The sequence below is a fragment of the Acinonyx jubatus genome, chromosome A1 (assembly GCF_027475565.1).
Source record: "Acinonyx jubatus isolate Ajub_Pintada_27869175 chromosome A1, VMU_Ajub_asm_v1.0, whole genome shotgun sequence".
Taxonomy (NCBI): domain Eukaryota; kingdom Metazoa; phylum Chordata; class Mammalia; order Carnivora; family Felidae; genus Acinonyx; species Acinonyx jubatus.
Genome location: NC_069380.1, coordinates 119,199,094 through 119,222,518, shown reverse-complemented (window position 1 = coordinate 119,222,518; position 23,425 = coordinate 119,199,094).

Sequence of the window (23,425 nt, the reverse complement as noted above, 5' to 3'; positions counted from 1 at the left end):
AGGAAAAAATAGGAACTGGTTTCTGTTAAATGAAAAAAAACTCATTTTCTGAAAACCTCATTTTTGACTCATTTTGCCCTAGAGCAGTGAAAACTTTCTCACAGATTGGCAGTAGTCCACTGAGGGTCTTAATGGGCACTGTTTCCCTCCAGCAGTGAAAGGCAAAAATGTGGGATCCACATAGGTTGCCACAGATATTCAGAGAAGTGTGCCAGGAAAAGAGTGGTCTGGGAAGCCATCATGAACGAGGCAGGGAGGTAGAAAACAGGGAAGAACAGAGTAGAGGACAGGGGAATAAAGAGGATCATAGAAAGGAATTTGGATGAACATTTATGGAAGGTTTACTAACGCTAGAAATTTTTGATGTAGCATTTCACTTAATCTTTATAGCAGAACTGTGATGTGAGAATATATGTCCAATTTAAAGATGAAAAAGTTCAGAAAGTTTAAATAACTTGGTCAAAATCCCCATTCTGGTAAGTAGGTGAATCAGGTCTTAGATAATTTTGGTGTGTAGCCAAGTATTATTCTACTGCATCATAGGGCCTTGGAAGCAAGTTAAGCATCCAACCGTTAACTGAATTGAGTTAATTGAATGTCTAATGTACATCAGTTGAGCATCTACTCAACCTTCTAGAAACAGAGAATTTATACTGAGAGAGAGACATGTTCATCTCCAGGGAATATAGTCTGGCATAGGAGACAAAAGGTAGATAGGCATTTAAAAATCTGTGATGAGTACCAATGAAGCATGTGAGGTCAGAATAAAGAATTCTTCTGGAGCTAGTGAGGGACTAATCTGGTTCAGAAGAGTCAATAAAGCCTTCCCTGAGGGGAAAAAATAGATAGATAGATAGATAGATAGATAGATAGATAGATAGATAGATTGAGGTTAGCCAGGTAAAGAGGGAATGTGTTTGATGGAGATGGGTGGGGACTTTCCCTGTAGACATGGGGCACTCTGGAATGAAAAGGCAGCACGGTACCTTTGAGAAACTGCATGCAATTCAATATGGCTAGAGTTTAGGGTTTGAGAGCCTGGGCTTGTTGTGCAGCAGGAAATGGAGAGTTAGTCAAGGGCAGCTTGTGACCGGCTCATTATGGAACCAACACTTTTCGATTGTATCCAACACAAAAAGTGGAAAGTGTGCTGTTGTTTGTGCTGTTGCTATACTGACTTCTTTTCACAGCTCACAAAGCAACAATGGATGCCAAAAATAATATTTCTTAGCTTCTGTCACCTTGTTCTGAATTTCCCACCCGTGCTTAAGGGAAAATGTGAGTCACCAGAGTCATTAGTAAGCTTATAAGTATACTTGAAAGACTCTGAGAAGATCTGGTCATCTTTATATCTCTGTCTTAGAAAGATTTTTGGAAAAACATTTTAATGTTTGCATGACCTTTCATCAAATATACTGCACATTTTTAGATCTCAGTAAATTACTGCCTTCCTATTAATACTGGGGGAAAAGTTAACGGTATCATTAAGAAACACATAAATATCCTTTTTTTCTTTTTTTTTTTTTTACTTCAGGCAGTTTTATTCCTGCTGGCAAAGATTTTTTTTTCAGTTTTGCCTATGGAAATTAAGCAGGATTTTATTGGCAATAAAAATTTTCCAAGTTGTCTTCCTTCTGGGTCTAATGTATTTCCTAGAGGCCTTCTCAGGCTATAAAAGGACTGGGTTCTTCAACATCTCTAGTTCTTAATCATCACTAGCTCATGAATATCACCTCTCCCAACCTCTCCTTTTCTCTCTTCCTCAGAATAGCTGTAACAATGATCTAAAAATCCAGACATACTTCCATGTAAGTTTCCAAGTAAAGAAAACTAAATACCCTCTATTAGATGTCCTATCCAACTTTAAAATATAGCAATTGCATTCCTGTGTTAGCCAGAACTCCTTTTGGTTTGAAGTGACAGAAATAAACTCAACCTGGCTTAAGCAAAAAGAACACTTATTGGTTCTGGCAAAAAAAAAAAAAAAAGAATCTAGGGTGCCCCAGCTTTAGGCCTGGCTAGGTCCAGAGACTCAACTTCCAACCATTGGAGCTTCTTTTCCATCTCCTGCGTCTTCTTTGCTCTGTTCATACCATGAACAGGTTCATACCATGTGTTAGCAAAGTTTTGCAGGTTCATACCATGTGTTAGCAAAGATGCAATGTTCCACCTGCCAGGCTTAAAACTTAGGAACATAGTAGTGGTTTCTTGGAAAATTTAGATTTTGTTACCAAACTAAAGGGAGATGGGCAACAGAGATGCAAGGAATTGACAGACTGCCCTACATGATGACTTTTGTTAGTAGTTTTAGCACTAACGATACCTAAATATAGCAAAACCATCATCTCATTTTGCAGACATGGTAAGGCCTCACAATTCAGCCACTGTTATTTTTTGGGTCTCAGGATTATCAATTCTGTGATATATAAGCTTTGAAACTTGTGTGAAGAGTTGTACATTTTCCCAAGGGAATTTTCTCTAAATATTAGAGTAAGGTTATTACATAAAAAAAGATTCACTTTGTCTTCCTTTCTTCAGCCATATGGCTAACATTTTCATAAGGATAATATAGTTCTTATTTGGCTAAGACAGAGTCTGATAAATCCTAACTTTTCATCTCACATCTCATTTTCTTAGGAGCTTATTCTATGCCTAAAAGGAATCCATTATCCTTTGCTTCATCAAATGTGTCACATGTAATGCCAGAGCATTTTCTGGTAGGTGCATCTAAAACTCTGCAGGACATCCATCAAGATCCGGGGCTCTGCCTGTAGAGAGATCTGTAAGAGTTCATTTTACCTCTTATGGAGCAACAGGAACATTTTTTGCCACCAACACTAACTGAAAGAGACTGAATACTTCTAATGAAATGTTGGTATTCCTGAAGATTAAACAGTATGAAGGGCAAGTCATATTCTTTTTATTAAAAACAATGTAACACCCTCATATCCTTTTACTTTATAGAATTCCTACCTCTACCCTATAGAATGACAAAACTGGTAAGTTGAGCTCTTCATTTACAGCAAGCAAATGGCTCTGCCCTTTCTTTCCCCAAATTTGGGTGATTTTGAATCATTTTCCTTGGCTGGTTTTTCACATTAACATTTGCCTCACTACCTGCTTATTTGCAGCAAGCCCTTGAATGCTTGCCTTACTTCTTCCTTAATCAAACTAGCTTTTGAAGATGTGATTTCAGTTTCCAGGCTGAATGCCTTTGGTCCTGTTCTTTTTAGGTAAAATTAAAATAGCTAATTAGCAGCTTTCTTCTTCATGATCTTAGGGTTTTCCATACGGGTTATGGAAAGGATTCAGAATTATTATTATTTTTGAGGTAATTATCCAAATTGATTAGAGAACACTTTAAAAAATTTAAAAGAACCTTTCCCTGTTTTTTACCAATGCATGCTCAGATGCCATCTGGAGCCATTCAGAGAGGTGAATTGAGATTCAGTGCTATGATGAGGTCATATGATTAGCCACCAACACTGCTAAGTACATCATTAGCAACATGTACAGAGGAAATTACCTAGAGCAGGAGGAGAAAATGTAGAGTGAGACCATTCTCCTCTCTGACCTTTCAGCACACAGCTTCTCAAGCAGAGTGAGGAAATACAGATGCGAAGAGAAGACCTCTATACTGTACCAGTCATTGTAAATGGAAACATAGCTCCAGGGTTGGCTCCTCAGTGGCTAAACAAACACGTATCAGACACAACCAGTGGGCAGAGTATAAGAACAGCTACCATCTTCTGCTGTGAGATTATTAGATCCAGGCACTGTGTACTGTGTAATATATTCTAAAACAGCCCTTTTTTTCCCCACTATCACCACGACAATATCAGGAACAATATCTTTCCAATTTTATATGTGACAAATGAAGGAGTGTGAATACATTAAGTACCTTGTAGAAGTTCACACGGCTGGTGAGTGGTAGACATGTTGAGCGGTAGACATGAAGTTTGAATCCTGACCCACTTAATGTCAAACCCTGTTCTTAGCCATCACATCTTCTAATTCTAAGACACCACTGATAGATAAAACCATAAGAATGGCAGAGAATAAAGCTTGAGATTCATGTGTTGTTGTTGTTGGGTTTTTTTTTTTTTTTGGCTTGTTTTTGTTTTGTTCTGTTTTTTTGCTCCACTTCTCTGTCCTTTATTGGGAACAGTGCTTTCTGAGGGAGCATCAAATGAGTAAGAACATAGTAATAAAAACACAAAACATAATATTTATAGTATAATTTCCCATATAAAGTGTTATCCTGTGATCCTCCCACCTATCCTCTAAGGAAGGAAGAAGTTTTACTAAGTGATTCAGGAGGGACTTCCCTTGGGCTAATACTACCAACCTATCCATTGTACACAAGATGACACTGAGACATGCCATCAAGTATGGATAGGGCAGAATCAGACATCAATGGTACCATGATAATATTAACAGGTAAAGTTAAAATAGTAACAAGAATAATATTGATCTGATATTTAGAACTCTGGCCCAGGCTGGATCCCAGCACTTATTTTGTTATTTTTAACTCAACTTTGCTGAGGTATAATCACTTATGCTGAACCACATCTATTAATAGTGTATAATTTGATGAATTACAACAAATATATACACCTATGAAACCACTATCTCAAGCCAAACAGAATCATCCCCAGGATTCTTAATGCCCCTTTGTAGTCTATTCTATCCTCTTTGTCCCAAGGCAACTACTGATCTGCTTTTTGTCACTATAGATTAATTTGATTTTTTTTCTTTTTTTTTGAGAGAGAGAGAGAGAGAAAGGGAGCATGAGCAGGGGAGAGGGAGAAGGAGAGAGAGAGAAAGAGAGAGAGAGATCTCAAGAAGGCTTCATGCTCAGCACAGAACCTGTTGTGAGGCTTGATATCATGACTGTGGAATCATGACTTGAGCCAAAATCAAAAGATGGACGCTCAACCCACTGAGCCAACCAGATGCCCTGATTAATTTGAATTTTTAAAAAGAATTTTATGTAAATGGATTAATATATGATGTGCTTTTTTCTATCTAGTCTCTTTCACTCAGAATAATGGTTTGAGTTCACTTATTGTCTTGAATGTATAAGTATTCCTTTATAAAGATTATAAGTATGCCATTGCAAGGATATACCATATTTGTCTATCCATTACTTTATCTACCAATGGCCATCTAAATTGCTTCCAGTATTTGGCTATTCTGAAGAAAGCTTCAAAACACATTCAGATTTATGTGCTTGTGTGTTTTCACTTTGTTAGGGGTAAATACCTACAATAGAATGACTGAGACCTCTAGTCGGTTTAAATTTAACTTCTTAAAAACATTGTCATTCTTTTTTCAAAGTAGTTGCGTAATTTTGTGTTTCCATAAGCAGTGTAGGAGACTTTGAGTTGCTCCACCTCCTCATTAACACTGTTTATATTCTTTTTGATTGTAGACAAAGGGTTCAAAGTGGAATCTCATTGTGGCTTTAATGTGCATCTCCTTCATAATTAATGATGTTGAGCACCTTTTCTGATATTTTTCACCATTCTTATATCTTCTTTTGTGAAGTATCTGTTCATATATTTGGCAAACTTTTATTAGATTATCTTATTGAGTTATAAAAGCACTTTAAACTCTGAATACAATTCTGTTGCCAGCTAAATGTACTTCAAACGTTTTTACCATTCTGTATCTTGCCTTTACATTTTCTTAATGCTGTTTTTCAAAGAGAAAAAATTTTAATTTTGATTACATTTAATTTGTCCATTTTTCCTTTTATTGTTTGTAACACGTCATTTACTTTAACCACATTTAACTCTCTCATCAGCCTTATATAATACTGTAATTGTCCACTTTCTCAGGCGATCAAATTAGATCTCCCAGAGATTATGTGAGTCGTCCCAAATCGCACATTTGTAAGAATGCTAAATTCAAGCCACTGAATGGATGTGAAGTCACAGGAATGAAGTCAGGGGTCATTAGCAGGAAAACAGAACCAAGAGTCAGAAAAGTCTGTGTGGGCAAATGTGAAAAGCAGAAACTAGGGCAACATTTTGGATTCTGTCTCAAAGTTGATGATTCATTTCCCAAGAGGAGTTTGAAAGGAGGATCTATCCATTCAGCCCCTCTTCTTAGGTGAGACTTTTCCAGGCTGAAGGACCCTGTTTTTTTATGTCTGATGTCCAGCTTACAATTGCAAGGACCCAGATAAGGAACAGGTCTCCTTAATTCTAGTCCAGCGCTCTGTCTACCCCACTGGGATACAATCCCTGTGACAAGCAGCAAAACCCAGATCATCATAATCTCTGTATCACATAGAAAAATCTATGATTCGTGTAAGTAGTAAGACAAAGGTCTATTTTTCTTCTTAGAGTACCAATAGTACACAAATATTTTGAAATATAAATGGCAAAGTAGTTCTCTGACTTCACAAGAGTCAAGGATTGAACAGTTATAGCCTAGCTTCTTGCACACTGTCCTCAGAAGAAAACCCATGCAAAGTCCTTCTCTCCTAGCTTCCTATTATGCAGGCAGAAGCCATTAATCACAATCGATTACTTCTTCACAACTGCATCCTGCTGTTTCTCTTGCCACATTTCTCTGGCCAAGTCTACACCCACATCTATTTTGGCAGATGCAAGTTCTATATTTCTCTTGCCTCTGGCTACCTTTGAATTACCACAGCTCTGCGGCACTGCAAGTCTATCACCTTAATGTGTGACAAAGAATATTGTACAACTACCAATGATAGCAACTTTAAATGGAAATTAGATTCCTTTCCTCCCTATTTTTATGCTCTACTTTAATTTGGGCAAACTATCGTTGCAGACATCATGTTCACTGCAATCATCTATCTTTTAGAGAGCACAACAGTGGTCCTGCTTCGCTTAAGTACTTTTCATTTTTCATGCACCTCCCCCCACCGTGTGTGTGTGTGTGTGTGTGTGTGTGTGTGTGTCTTTATTTCTTTTTTTAGTAGCATACCTCTGCCACAGGCAAAGGCATAATGTGCTCTCATGAATCTGGCTGCCCATTCAAGCAATAGGAAATGGGAGAGTCACCATCTGATGAAATGTGCTGCAGTGGTCCAGGGGCCTTTAACTCCGGGATTCTATTATCAGAGTAATATGCATCTTCAGGAGAAATGCCCTAGAGCCCAGATGGATCTCTGGAAGACTGAACTTTAAACCTTATAGTTTCTTTGGAAATGCAAGTGTGTGACAGTATCTCAGGGGACACCAAAAGAGTAACCAGAAAACAACCAGTTTGAAAGACACTGAAAAAGAACCCAAATGCTCAAGTCCACCAAAATGGTAGACCTAATCCAGTGTGAACATCTTAGGTTATCTGGATTTGACAAAATATGTTGCTGATTTATTGGGGAGAACAAAGACCTTTTGGGTCAATCTAATTCTTACGGAGTTTGTAGACAAACAGAATAGTCCTTGGGTTTGCTGCTTGTTCATAGTTTTCCTCTGCCAGATAGATCTTGCTTTTTTCTCTTGTGCTTTGTCCCAAGAAGGCTGACTTCTGTGCACTGTATGACAGAGCACAGAGGGTGTTTTGCCCTCTGGTCTCTGGGTGAATTGGACCAAGAGGAGATGCTGGCAGGAGATTAAGGGAAGAGAGGAAAGACAGGGTAGAGCATTTATTCCTCATCTGCCCGTCCTTTTACTTTGTTCTGGTGCTGGTGGTTAACGATGCTCTTCTGCAGCCCTTGTACCTGCCAGCCAGCCATGTCTCCATGACTCCAAATCTTCTGGTCTGCTGACACCTTTATCACTCCTTGCCCTTGCAAGTGTAGGGGTGATAATAGAGTCCCACTGTTGCCAGTTTCTGGCCAATTTACATCTCTAATTTTTTTCTTCCATCCTGTCTATACGCACATAATTGTCTAATCATCAAATACTTTCTGATGAAATGTGTTGTTTTTTTTGAGGAGGGGAGGGGGCATCTGTTTCCCGAAATGATTCAACTTGATAAAATTTTCTGCCAGAAAAACTTTCTCTTTCTTGGCAGATTGGTTTTATTTCAGTGTGATTATTTAGTAAGCTACACATGCTTACTGCTAACAACATCTTAAGTGTGTTTTGAGCAAGTAAAAGTGCGCACAATAGTATAATAGGCATAATTACAAGTGAATAATCACAAGTGGTTCCATCTACACCCAACCCCTTATCTGCTTGGCCTCTTTAGATATTTGAGTTTGTAACCTGCTATGTTGCAACCCTGGCTTTGAAAAATCCCACCAAAAACTCAGGCGAGGAATTTAACAAAATGCTTTCAACAGGTTTCCTTTCCCTTCCGGAAGTCTTGTGCTGCAGGTGAGGCTGTATTCAAAGAACCCCCTCCCGTGGTGTCTGGCAGGCAGGATGCAACCATGCTATCCCTAGCACCCTCTCGCGTCCAGTCCTAGGCAATCAGACCGTGAGAGAGATGGTTTCCAAAACCCATTACAGTGTAAGGGCTGAATCTATATATTAAAACATACCTCGTAAAATTTTCCTGGATTAGTGACAACACTTCAGCCTATTAAAATGGTGGGAAAGGAGACCTTAAACTGTAATGGGCTTTTGGAAAACTGGCCCAAATTGCTGTTTTTACATTTTACCTTGTTTTTTGTGAAGTAAAGCTAACCAGTTTCTTTTTTCCATTTTCCAATTCTGCTGTAACACATTTTCCCAATAAAGAAGATGCTTGCTTGGGGTAAATTAAATACTTGGAAACTATGCCAATTCCTTCAGGATGGTTATTGCTATCTTTGCTAATTTTTTTCTTTCTTTCCCTTTTTTTCAAGAAGTTCCTGATTCAGTGGAATTTTTCTTCTGAGTATATTTTGTGTTTTCTGATAAACATACTCCCCAAACATAAAATACTATTTAGTTCTAAGAGGACACATTAGAAATGTTAATACTTATAAATGCTCATACATAGGGTCTTTACATTGGTTTTCTGAGTCTGCTGAGAAGAATAAATCTTCTAGGACCCCTGTCACATTCACAGTAGAGTATTAACAGTAATTAAAACAAGAGCACTTATGTTGAGCATATAATATGTGTCAATAAATATGCTGAAGAATTTACATGCTGTGTTAGATTCCATGCATGCAAAAATCCTGAGATGTGGTTACAATGATCATCCCAGTGGTCACACAGAAGTGACAGAACCAGGCAGGATCCAAGCCCAAATCTGCCTGACTCTGCAGTCTTAGTGCCCTACACCACACCTCAGTGTCTCTAAATCTAAGACATAACCGGGTTCAAACATGTGGCAATTACCTTGTTATAAGACTGACTTTTCCTTCTCCCGCTATTTGCAGTTCATTCCCTGAAGTTTCTGTTGTGCAATGCTAATTCACCAATTTACTGAAGGAAATGTTTTAAGGAGTCTTTTTTAATATTTACTTATTTTTGACAGAGAGAGAGACAGAGCACAAGCAGGAGGGGCAGAGAGAGAAAGGGAGACACAGAATCTGAAGCAGGCTGCAGGCTCTGACCTTCAGCACAGAGCCCAATGTGGGGTTTGAACTCATGAATGGTGAGATCATGACCTGAGCTGGTCGGATGCTTACCTGAGCCACCCAGGTGGCCCTGAAGGAAATGTTTTAGGGGCCATTTCCATACCCTCATTTTTTTTTTTGCCATGGTTGAAGGATTTGGGGAAGCAACAAACGTGACAGATGGCAATGGGATTACACATATAGTGAGAGATATGAAGTGGTCTTCTAAGTTTAGTGTTTTCCAAAATCAGTTTCATAATATTTTAGGTATCACCCATCAAAAACTGCTAATGGTAATTTTCATAAAATCTTTTAAACAATCATAGTGACCAGATTTGATACCTGAACATGTTACAAAAAGGGTATTTCTAATTTCTCTCTCTCTCTCCCTCTCTCTCTCTCTTTTTCAGTTAAGTTCCTTCCAAGTGTAATTTGTTCGATAAGTACTGAGCGCTCATCAGGAGCCAGTGCTGGTCATGGCTAGGAATATAAATGGAAAAAAAGACATAGTCTCTTGCCCTGAATGGGTTCATTTGCCAACCCATGCAGACATATTCTAAGTATAATTTGACAAGTGTCACAAAACATCTTGGAAAATTCAATATTTGTGGTTTCAAATGTTCCTAAGCACTGAAGATCCATGAACTAGGGTAATCTATTATTTTGCTTAAGGATGAATTGAACTGCTCAGGCTTTGGGGTTGTTCTAAGAAGTGGATCGCTGATTAGTGGGTGAGCAATGCTTACATCTCATCATCCATATCTCATCATGGCCCTAATGCGCACGACCCACATTAAGTGATAAAAACTTTATATTTGAAAACAAACCCAAATGTAGTGCTAATGATGAATGTGAGGAGAAAGTGAAGCAGTCTAAGGAAATGCTGGTTCTTTACAGAATGTAGAAATGTTGGATAATTTAAGAAGTAACATGTCACATTCCTTTATGGGTTTGGATATATGACAGAAATGTGCCACAAGCTTTATATAAGTGGCTTTCAAACTTTTTTCTTATCCCCAACCTGTCTAAAAAATAACTTTTCTTCACAATCTAATAAATACACACACAGAAATGAAATAAAACTTCAATAACACAACGCTTGCCTTTACTGGAAGTCATACAGTGTGACATTTTCCCCATCCTTTCTATTTTTATATTTTTAATGCTGATTATGATCCCCTAAATTGATTTTATAACCCACTAATGGTTCGTAACCCCCAGTTTGAAAAAAATGCTATGTATTAACCATATGAATAAATAAGTGAGTAAATAAGTCAGTTGATCAAGCTGTTTCAGCTGGGTTTCCAGCTTGAATTTATTTTAATAGCATTATAAATTACTTTAATCCTGTGTTTACAGAATTGTTAAAGGTCTTATGGGGTCACTTAAATTTTTTATTTGTTCTTTGCTGCACTTTATGGGAGGGATTATGTAATACAGTAAGACCTGTAAATGCAAGGGTTTCCAGAGCTCTCTCGATAAAAGTATAAGCTCTCTGAATACAATGGCTGAGGAGTATACAGATGAGGAAAGGACTGTACTTGAGCAGTGCAAAAAAAGTGACACGTAATATGACTTGGAAACATGAGTGGAATTTGACAGGGAGAGAAAGAGGAAGGATGGTTTATAATGGAAGGACGATGTGGTTTGGAGACCAGTGAGGAGAAGGTTGTGTCTAAGAAGTAACCAGGAAGACAGACCTGGATTGTGCAAGTGAGATGGAAACAAAATCATGGCTATGGCTTCACTGACATGATGGAGCTTGAAGTTCCTTTCCATTGAACAAATGGACACCTTTCATAGACATCTATTATTTTACCACAATTGGACTGCATGGAAGCTAGAGTTTTAGGGGATTTGGCGTAGAATTCAGGAAGGGAAATGAAGAACAAAATTTATAAGATTATTTCTGTCCTAGATTGCAAACTCCATAAGGGAGGTGAAACGTCAGTTTGATCCATTTATGTTTCCTAGCATGTAAAACAGGGTCTGGTGCACAGTAAGCACTCAGGATATTTTCTACATGAATATATCATGTAGAGATAAAGGAGTGCACAGTTTACCTTGGTGATAACCACCTGAACTCTGCTTGTCCAAAGTCCCTTGTCCTCTGATGCATTTATTTAGAGTTTGCATTTATTCCACTTCTAGGAACATTCTAAATCCAGTGCCCTCTTTTTGTCTTCCAGGATGATCTATTCTCTGTTCTGTAAGCATCCTTTATAATACCCTACCTGTGTTGCTTCTGCTTTCTTAGAATGTCTCCCTGTAATGTCTTTTATGTATCATAGCCAGTACCCCACTCCTCCAAATGAAATTTTATCTTCCCCACAAAGCCTTACATGGAATATTTTAGCTCCTATGGTAACTTTGATTCTCCTACCATTTTTAGATTTACTAACTATTAAATGAGACTAATTTAATAATTATTAAGAATTTAAAACACACATATATTTTTAACTTAAGAATATCTGAAGCTCGCCTGGGTAGCTCAGTTGGTTAACCATCTGACTCTTCATTTTGGCTTTGGTCATGATCTCACGGTTCCTGAGACCAAGCCCCACATCTGGCTCTGGCTTACAGTGTGGTGCCTGGTTTGGATTCTCTCTCTCTCTCAATCTTTCTCTTTGCCCCTCCCCTGCTCATGCACACTCTCTCACTATCTCTCTCAAAATAAGTAAATAAACATTTAAGGGGCGCCTGGGTGGCTCAGTCAGTTGAGTGTCCAACTTAGGCTCAGGTCATGATCTCATGGTTTGTGAGTTCAAGCCCCACATCAGGCTCTGTGCTGACAGCTCAGAGTCTGGAACCTGCTTCAGATTCTGTGTCTCCCTCTCTCTCTGCCTCTCTCTCACCTCTGTGTCTCTGTCTAAAAAATAAATAAACATAAAAAAAAAGTTAAAAAAATTTAAAAAAGAATATTTGAGAAATGAAGAAAATATGTAATATGAACAAACCAAGTGTCTATAATATTAGTCCCTAGAGAAAATTCTGTTAACATTTTGCTGCTTGAAGTTACTGACATTTTAATATGTTTATATTAATTAATTATAAATATGAAAATAACTTGTGATTGGGAGATCTACGTTTTATACAATGCTTTTCACTTAATGTGAATTTTTCCTCATTTTAAATATTTCTCAAGAATCTCACATTAATGCCTATACAGTACTCCATTATTCCATTAAATGAGTATGTATTTAATTAAGCTTTTCATATTTTTGTTGGATATTTGTTTTGTCCCCCATTTTTTTACTTCAAAAATAAATAGATATCTATCTATGATAGATATCTTTGCAGCTGAGACCTTGTATTTGTACCTATTATTTCCTATTTGACTGTATGTATGTCCACTGTATATATCATAAATAAATGGAAGTGACATTTTTTGGAAAAAGGGTATAAGCATTTTAAATAGTGTCACAAAATGTGACGAGTGACTCCATGTCCATCCCCAGGAAACCACTGCCATTTACGTCCTCCTCAGTAGAGTATGGATGCCTATTTCTCTACCTACTTACGAATTTTAGTCCAATTTAGTCTACCTACTTACGAATTTTACCTCCATGTTGTGGAGGTAATTTGAGAGCTAAAAACAATGACATCACCAGTGAGTGTGAATTTTGTTTTGTGTTTCAATAGGTTAAATCTAACATTACTGCATAGGATTATTATCCATTTTCCTGACTTTTGAAACTGAGTGTTCATGGCCTGTGTTCATGTTTCAACTCAGATGTTACTCTTTTTCTTCTTATTTTTAACAGCATTTTGCCATTAGCTTTTAGGAGTTCCTTGGACTCTTACAGCCTTTGTCCATTCCTCTCATATAATGTAGGCCATACTGTTTTACACACACACGCGCACATGTGCATACACACACACACGCCCATTTGACTGCAGACCTCTGAGCAAAATGGTCTTATTCTTACTTAAACCGCATTCTTTGCAGAGCAGTGTGGACAAACTGAAAGGACATTTGGGGAATCCACTAGAGTTAAGATGTTTTACCTGAACAAGCTCTTCAGTCTCCCTACACCTGTTCTTTCTTCTGAAAAGGAGTGGGTACATAGTGTCTCTTCTTCAGAGTGTGGTGAGAAGTAAATGAAATAATTTATGTAATCCCCCAGAACAGTGACTAAAACACGGTGGAAAGTCCTAAATAGTAACTACTTTTATTCTTACATAACCATATTTTTTTTGCATAACATTTATTACAATGTTTTGAAACATATTAGGAGCATAAGAAACAGAATCAACTAGTCAATTATGCTGGATCAATAGCCAAAACAGTATCAATTTGTCTTTACACATAATGTTTAGAGAAATTTGAACCAAAGCTTGATTTCTCCGTTTTCAGGTGCATTCCACATCCATGCCATTTAAGGTATAAATAATCCAAACATTATCAATTCTCAATTCTCATGCCCAGATTCTAGATAGGCATTTTATAAATCACACTTTCCTTCTTAATAAACTAACAATGAATAAATGGAAGTGCTCTTCCATATCTGGGCTCCTCCCCGCATGAAACTGATGACATATGCACTGGTAGACTCTTGAGTGGCTTTTCCAAAATAGGGTGATGAAGTGACCTGGTCCAAGCAATTCTGTATTTCAGTTTGGAATTCTGCTTCCTGGACTGAGTTAGTCGTAGATGTTTGTGGTGCTTCCCTCTGATGGCATCTGCTGCTATTATGCTCCAACTTTCGCCAATTACGTACTACTTAGAGTCACTTTATTGATTCTTCGGCCCCCATCTTGTGCGGTAGCACTGTCATTTAAAGATACACAGACCTTTGGAGAATGCTTTCAGGAAAAACTCAACAGTTTCTTAAAACTGCAAGGCAAGTTTGTCCTCTGATTAATATTGGCTTTGGAGAGCCATGGCATCAGACATTTGCTTTTATTTATCCCTTTATTCATTCTGCTGGCCCCACACAGCAGAAGACCTTATGAAATCTGTTTCCAGTTATTTCCCCATCATTCTATGCATCAATGAGGATCAATGCCATCCCAGTGATGTTCTTCCTCTTGATTCGTCTGCCTTCTAGGCCACTTTTCCCTCATCTGGCCAAGAGCCACTGCAGATCCATAAATAATGGCACTTTAATACTTCCTTATTGATCTAGACATAGCTGAAGTTTGACTGTAGGTCCACTGGTCCCCAAATCATTTCCCCATCAATAGGGGCCTTCCCCTTTATCCTCTATCCACTTTCTTCATAGGCAAAGACAAAGTGGAAGGTAAAGTTCTATTTCTTCAATTTTCTGACTCACTTTTTTGAGACAAATAGCTTTCTTTTTTCTTTACCATTTTTCTTTCTTGGGTAGGAAACCGAAGGAAATTCTTACATTGAGATGTTGCTGCCCATTTTCTTTCCTTTCCTTTCATCTGTTTTACTTACGTTAGCTTTTTCAGGCTTCAATTGTCCAACATGCACTTCCTTCATACTATTTTTTTATATCAATTTTATGGGGGTATTTACATATTTACATATCACGGAAAGTGACTCCTGTTTTGTAGTATTTTTGAGAGGAAGTGGAATGGAAGCATGAAAGCAAAAATGCCATTTTGGTTATATAATTTTTTATCCTCATCTTTAATTTTCTCCTTCATCAAACATTAAACATACTTTTGATATTTAAGTGGGTTTTTTTAAATTTCCTCTTGTACAATTATTTGTTTTCTTTCGCATTAGATTGCAATTTCTCTGGCCCATGGTATACCCTTCTGTCTGGAAAGCATTTATTTATGTTTTATTATTACTATACTTCAGAAAGCTCAGATTTTAGAAGCACTCAGATAATTTTGTTAACTTCTAAAAATGTGTCATTGACATACTTGGTATAATATTAGCCTTACCTTGTATACTGACAGAATATTTAATACAGAGAGCATAGCACAAGAGGAGTCACATAATGAGGTTAAATTAATGCAAAATGTACAACACAGTCTAATTAGAATATGCACTAAGAACTGTTACTATAGGTAGGAGAAGGATGGAAAATATTAATTTTATAGGATAATACCAAAACAGTTTTAGGCTTAGAGAATTTTATGTATGTATGTCAACCAAAACACAGAAGGAAGGTGGAATATATGTACTGTGATTCATTATTGCATTAGTTCAGAAACCATGTATGGAGACCTAATAATGCTGAGAGTGATTTTAAGCACTAAAATGACAGTTTGTGAAGAATGACAAATTCTGCTTTCATAAGGAGCTTATATTCTAGTCTCATGTTAGTGTAATAGCTATTACTCACATGTGACTATTCAAGTTAAAATTAATTACAATTAAATGAAATAAAAAAATTGAATCCCTCATTTGCACCAGCCACATTTTAAATGCTCAGTGGCCACATGTGGCTAGTGGTTATCATGTTGAAAAGAGCAAATACAGAGCATTTCTAAGATCACAGGAAGTGCTAAGAGAAGGTACTATCTTTAAAATTGTGTTTTTACTTTTCAAAGTTTAAATATAAATTATCTCAGACACATAGAAAAGCCTTATAGATATTTATATAATCACCACAAAGATAAAACATATGCTGGTATGTTTCATATTTGTCTCTGCTGACTTTCTTTTTTAAAAATAAGATATAAAACATTATAAGTAAGGAAAAACCCATATCCCCTGCCTTTCCTCCCTAAAGGTAACCATCATCTTTCCATGTTGTAGAATCACCCACAAACATGGTTTTGCAGGAATTTATTGATCAACAATATCAACTGTTAAAATTTTTTACAATTTTTACATAAATAGTATAAGCTACTTGCCACTTGCTTTTTGGGTTGCTCATTGTTTCTGTTTGACATTTTATTTTGAGATTTAACCACAGTGATACATTCCATTCTATACATTCATTTATCTGTTCTATAATATTTTCTGTACAAAACCCACTGTGTATTTATCTACATCCTGAATGAGAAAATGTTAGGAGCTTTCCAACTGATGTCTACATTCTCAACACTTTATAGGCTCTGTTGGACAACCCAACCTCTGTCCCAGAGTTCAGCAGCTCACAGATTCTACGTCTTTCAAGTAAGTGACTTGCAGAGGGTAAAACGGAAGACTCCCTCCATGGTGCTGTTGGATACCCCATCATGGCCCCGCTTCAGTGGGGGACCCTCTGAGAGGTCTTCTCTTTATGCTCTAATAGAACCAGAGCTTAGGTAACCAGTGACCTGGCGGTGTCAGAGCAGCTGACCCAGCTGGTACTCTTTCTTAGAATCCTGCTTATTAATTCTCTCCTAAGTAAATTGGTCTCTATGTAAATCAAACCCTAAGAAGTAACTTGTAAAACACATGCACTCATTTCTTGAGGGGAAAAATAAGTCACTAAATTTATGTCAAAATTTCTACTCTACCTGAATATATTTAGCTGCTATCTTTTGATGTTCTGATCTCATAAATTTAAAAGCAACTCTTGGATCCAAGCTAGGAAGACAGGCAGCAGGCACTATGTCTATTTCTCCTTCCTTTTGCCTCCTCCTCTCAAAGGATTCTGTCCTTTATGGAATGTGAAATCAGCCTGGAGATTTTTTAAGAACTTCAGTGTAATACCAACTCTTTTCTCCATCCTGGGTGTTTAAAGTGCACTCTTCTTATTCTTTCCTCAGGTTACAAACCAAACCTGCATTCACCTACAAGATGAAACTGCTTTTGTACCATTTTAAAGACAGGACAACTTTGGAAACATTAATATATATCATTTCTACATTTTAGGCATTTTCACATTTTAGGTTATTGGTTTAGAAAAAAATATTAGCAAATTGGACATTTTGACAAATTGAGAATCCCGAGAGGGCTACAAGATTGATTGTGAGAGGCAGCCCGAGGGTCATTTTCACAAATGGTACTTTCTAGGAAGCCCACACAAAACATGTAAGAAAAGTAAGTGCTCAACCTAATTCAGTTCAATAAGTCAGTATATACCATCTTAGGTTCCTCCTAAAGGCTGGGCAGGTTTAAATTTCCCCCCAGCACAATACTTTTCTAAAGTCTAATGTAAAAGTACAATAAAGGTGAAAGGACCCTGCCCTTACTCAGTCACACCTTGCCCCCACAGATTCACAGAATGCAAGATTTGTGAAAGACACAGTGTTAGTGTTGGGATGACTTCTGTTTCTGTCCCTTTGATAGACTGGTTACTCTACATAATTTTACATCTGAAAATAACTAAATATTCTGGATAAAATACCTTTTAAATCCATTTTAAAAATGGGTTTTTTTTTTAAACCACTGCTGTGGCTAAGTACAGACTATGTGTAATCTGCCAAGATGCAAACACACACACACACACACACACACACACACACACACACAAAGGAAGAAGAGAAGGAGGAGGGTGAAGAGGAGAAAAAAAAGAAGGATCAAAGAAAGAATCCTGATAAGTAAATGAATTTCACCTTGAGATGAACCTTGTTGACTTTAGGATCCTATTTTAGTATCTATGCAGGGCATAAAAGAATAGAAATAAAGACTAGGGTGAGTATAAAGTAAAAACATATTAGGAAACCCCAATACCAATCTGGAGATCCAAAGGACTACTCCTTCAAAGTAAGGGTGAGTAATAAATTAACTCACTATCTAGAAGATAACATGGAACCCTGTCACATTTGACCTCTATACTGGCTGGAGGGGAAAGATAATAAAAAACCAACTGCCCTCACTTAGAGCTCAAATTCCTGTTACCTTCTATAACTTAAGTGATCTTAGCAGATAATGTCAAGTAGATAATAATTTGAAGTAACTAGCAGAATCAAATGTAATATCCTCTGAAGAAATCCAACTTTAGACTAGATCTCAAAGAAATTTCCAAAGTATAAGACCGAAGAGACAAATCTCTTTTATCATCTAAGCAAACAAGGGACTATAAGTTAGATGCAAAGAATCAATAGAGAGTTGAATCATACCCAAAAGTCTTCATTAGTGAAATTATCAAACAGAATTAAAAATAAGTATGTTTAATATGTTTTAATATAACAGGATTGACACCATGAATAAGAAAAGAGATTATAAAGCAACCAATCATATGTGAAGAAGAACCAAATAAAGCTTTACATATGAAAAAATATAATAATTGACGTAAACAATAACTGAAGGGTGAAAAGAATAGATGAAAATCTGCTGAAACTAAAAGTGGTGATCTGGAGAAAAGATCTGAAGAAACACAGAATATATTTCAGAGAGACAAAGAAACAGAAAATATTTCTTGAAAGGTGGAGACAGGATACATGGAGAATAGAGTAGGAAGTGATCAGTGTTCAAAATGTGAGAAAAGAGAAAAATGGGAAGAGTTAATATCCCAAGTGATAATATAGAAGATTTCAGAATTGTCGAAAATCAACAAACTAGAAGTCCACAAAACCTATGATAAAACCCAAACAAAATAAATAAAAAGACATTCATGTATATATGTGAATACATAGTCATACATACATGCATACATATCTATCTATGGATCTATCATTTGTATAACAAAAGAACAAAGATAATATTTCTAAAGAAGCCATAGAAGGAAGAGAGGTCACCTACAAAGGAATGGTAATTAGCCTAAGATCTGAATTATCAGCAGCATGCACAGGAAGCCTGAAGCCAATGAAATAATATCTTCAGTGTACTGAGACAAAAATAACTTTTAATGACAGAACAAAAAAAAAGCATTCAGATTTTTTTTTAATTCCAAAAGTTTACCTCACTAGGAAACTATCTAATAGATGTATTTCCATGGAAAAAGCTGATCTCAGATAGAAAGTCTAAAACACAAGAATGAGAGCTATGATATTATTATCATGTAAATAAATCTAAGCAATTATTACAGAAGTGTTTAAGGGTTACAAATAAAACAAGGCAGAACTTCAATATGAAGAAACATGCAAATTGAGAGGAGTCGTGATCAGTTCTACAACATGCTAGTTTTTGTACTGTTTACAGTGACAGCAAAAGCACTGGGGTTCATTTTGGCCTCATTTAATTAAATAAGGATGTTAAAATAATATCCAAACTACTATTTTTCAGTTATATTAGATGAATAAATTGCAGAGATCTATTGGACAATATATTGCCTACATTAACAGTATGGTGTTGTGCACTTCAAAATCTGTTAAGAGGGTAGATTTCATGTTAAATGTTCTTACTGCAAACAAAAACAAAAATCCCCAAAGGGGCACAAGGAAACCCTGGTAGTTGCTAGATATGCCTATTACCTTGACTGTGGTGATGCTATCACAAGTATTTGCTTATGTCCAAACTCACCAAATTGTACACATTGAATATTTACATATCAATATCTCAATAAAGATCTTTTAAAAGCCCAAATTACTACTCCATTAGTGCAAAATAAAGCACAAAAAAAGTTTTAAAAAGTTAAATAAATCCTGAAGACATAGGTCAAATTTAAGGTATTAAAAAAAGATGATAAAAATAAATCCACATATCAGTGGATTAAGCTTAAGCTTAATCTTAACAATTAAGCTCTACAATAAAAGCACAAAAATTGTTGGAATAGATTGAACAAAAACAGCCAATTGAGATGTATGTTCTTTTAGGAGACAGACTAAAACTTACGGACACAGAAAAGCTGCAGGTACAAGTATGGAAGAGTATATACAACAAACAAATAATAACCAATATTAGGCTAGTATAATTATATAAGTATCAGGCAAAATACTTTTAAGGTAAAAAAAATATTGCAGATAAATAATGTAATTTATTAATAGAAACATAATGATGAAAGATTCAGTTCATCAGGGAAGTAAAAAAAAAGTTCCAAATAATGCATGTCTAATATACCTTTAAAAAGTAGGAAGCAAATACTGACAGAAATTTAAGTAGAATTAATAAACCCAGCTTTGTAGCAGCAGATTTTAAAGCAACTTTTTTTAAATTTTTTTTTTCTTAATGTTTTATTTTACTTTTGAGACAGAGAGAGACAGGGCAAGAACGGGGAAGGGTCAGAGAGAGAGGGAGACACAGAATCTGAAACAGGCTCCAGGCTCTGAGCTGTCAGCACAGAGCCTGACGCGGGGCTTGAACTCACGGACCAGACCGCGAGATCATGACCTGAGCCGAAGTCGGACGCCCAACCAACTGAGCCACCCAGGCATCCCTAAAGCAACTTTTTAAAGATTTTGGTAAATCAAACAGACAAGTAACACTATACTTTAGAAAACTGGTATACTTAGATCATGATGGGCATTGATCAATACAGTTAGAAAACAATACCAAAAACAATACACTTAGAAAACAATTTTAAGCAATATTTGGGACAAAGAAGAAATCAAAGTGGATAAAAATAAAATAGTAAGGTAGAGTAGCCTGGAAGAGCACATTTAACCTTCTAATGGCCATGTAAAAACACCCTTGGCTCCTGGTACTCACACCATTGGAAGCCCTATATACATATGGGATTACTCTGTGTAACAAATAAGGTAAGGTACTGTATCACTTCCATGGTTAGATTATAAGAAGCCTTGAAGCTTCCACCTTGGTCAATAGGAATGATGATCTAGGGTAAGCCAGTTCCCATGTAAGAAGTATAATTACCCTGGGACCACCATGCTGTGGGAAATCCAAAGTTAACCATGCTTAGTGTAGAGTAGGAGAGAGAGATGCTCAACTATCTCCTGGATGTTTAGGTTCTTCCTTGAGGTGTCAGAAATAGGGTTGCAGGTGTTTTCTTGGATGTCTGTCTCTCTAAGGCTTAAAGCTATCTCCAGTACTAGCCCCATCTCACTGACATTGCATGTAAGAGTCCAATTTCTGGTCTAAATCAACGTATACCATTTTGAGATTAAAAATAAATTATTTTTTCAGCTACCAAATTTTGGGATCATTGATTATGCAGCAAGAGATAACTGAAATAACCCTATAATTGGAGATTAAACAATCTTTAAAAACAGACCTAACAGTGAGCATCACTACATATTACATGATTAGTATTATTCAGATCATGTTTTGTGAATGTATATCAACATAATTAGAAAAACAATAGCAACAAATGACGCATTTAGAAGAAAAAGGCTGGAAACACTGTTCTATGTCTAGAAAAAAAAGAGAAATATCAAGATAGAAATTTTAACATATTTATAAATTAGTCACTTATAAAGCCAGTATAGAGGTTAAAACACAAAAGTAGGAGAATATCAATTATTTATATAAAAATTAATTAAGGGATAAACAAACTAAAAAGATGCAAAATATGGTATCATATACATAAAACATGGAGGAGGAGAAAAATTTAATGCTTTTAGAATGTGTTTGAGCTTAAGCAACCATCAGCTTAAAATACACTGCTATACACATAGGATATTATATATGAAACCAACAGCAACCAAAAATCAAAAACCTGTAATAGATAAACAAAAAATAAAAAAAAAGGAATCTAAGTATAACTAACAAACCACAAGGGAAGACAGCAAGAGTAAAAGAAAGGAATGGAGAAGAAATACAAAAACAATCAGAAAACAATGAGCAAAATGGCAGTAAATACATATTTATCAATAATTACTTTAAATGTAAATGGAGTAGGTGCTCCAATCAAAACACATAATGTGAGTGAGTGGATAAAAAAACAAGACTCATTTGTATGCTCCCTATAAGAAACTCAGTTCACACCTAATGGCACACACAGACTAAAAGTGAGGGTTTGATTCCAAGCAAATCAAAGTGGAAAAAAGTATGGGGGGGCAGGGTAGCAATACTAATATCAGACAAAATAGACGTTAACACAAAGACTTTGATCTAGGGTAAGCCAGTTCCCATGTAAGAAGTATAATTACTTCTTATAATTCTTATACAATATTATAATTATAATACTTGGCAAAAGAAAAAGAAGGACATTATGTAACAATAAAGGGATCAATCCAAAAAAAAAAAAAGGATATAACAATAGTAAATATCTGTGAACTCAACAAAGGGACAAAAACAATACGTAAAGCATACATTAACAGACATAAATGGAGATACCGATAGCAATCCAAAAGCAATAAGGGACTTTAATACTATACTTACATCAATGGACATTTCATCCAGACAGAAAATCAATAAATAAAATAGTGGCTATGAACAACACATTAGATCAGATACACTTGAGATATATAGAGAGAGCATTCCATCTCAAAACAGCAAAATACACATTTTCTTCAAGTGAACATGGAGCATTCTTCAGGATAGATCACATATTAGCACACAAACAAGTCTAAATAAGAAGAATGCAATCACGTCAAGCATCTTTTCTGACCACAACACCACGAAACAGGCAATTAATTAGAAGTAAAAACTGAAAAAAAATGTGGAGGCTAAACAACACGCTACTAAACAATCGATGGGCCAATGAAGAAATCAAAGAAAAAATTAAAAAATATATGGACATAGAGGAAAATACAATGGTCCAAAGTCTAAGAGATGTAGCAAAAGCAGCTCTTGAAAGTTTATAGCAATACAGGTCTTCCTCAAGAAGCAAGAAAAATCTCTAACAACCTAAACTAAAGGAAATAGAGAACAAACCAAGCCCAAAGTTAGTAGAAACAAGGAAATAAAGATTAGAACAGAAATAAATGAAAAAAAGAGCTACAAATAAAATACTGGCAAAATCAATGAAACCAAGAGCTGGTTTTGAGAAAAGATAGACAAAATTGATAAACCTTTAGCCAGCCCATCAGGAAAAAAAAAAAAAAAAAGAGAGAGAAAGAAGACTCAAAATCACAAATGAAGGTGGAGAGGTAACAAGTGACACCAAAGAAATACAAAAAATTATAAGAGAACATAATGAAAAATTATTTGCAAACAAATCGAACAACCTAGAAGGAATGGCGAAATTCCAAAAAGATACAATCTTACAAACGTGAATCAAGAAGAAATAGAAAATTTGAACACTTCAGTTAGTATTAACAAAATTAAATCAGCAATCAAAGAACTCCCAAAAAGCAAATGTCCAG